The following is a 290-nucleotide window of genomic DNA, read 5'->3' on the forward strand; positions in this document are numbered from 1 at the left end:
ACAAGGTTAGTGATACCTTTTGGATATGATGATAATTGCAGAGTATTTAATGAAGGTGATATTGCATATGATGAGGCTGCTATATATAACGACGGCGTGGGTTACTACAATGATATATATATAATTAATAAACATTATATATGATTGCGCATAATGGTAAATTATGCAATTCATATACTGTGTATAATTGTGGTATAGACAAACAACAAACAGAAAATACTTTACAGATAACGATAATTTTATAAATGAAAAATATAATTACTGTTGAGTCCTACAAAATGTCTAAAATG

The 290-nt window shown here is 27.6% G+C and overlaps 1 protein-coding gene across 1 annotated transcript in view; it reads right to left on the reverse strand.

Moving 5' to 3' along the window:
* Nucleotides 1-290, reverse strand: part of LOC119594932 — a gene marked incomplete at its 5' end in the record, with an annotated part of 15007 nt that overhangs the window by 11513 nt on the left and 3204 nt on the right.

This window comes from Penaeus monodon, chromosome 34 (genome assembly GCF_015228065.2).
Source record: "Penaeus monodon isolate SGIC_2016 chromosome 34, NSTDA_Pmon_1, whole genome shotgun sequence".
Classification (NCBI taxonomy): Eukaryota; Metazoa; Arthropoda; class Malacostraca; order Decapoda; family Penaeidae; genus Penaeus; species Penaeus monodon.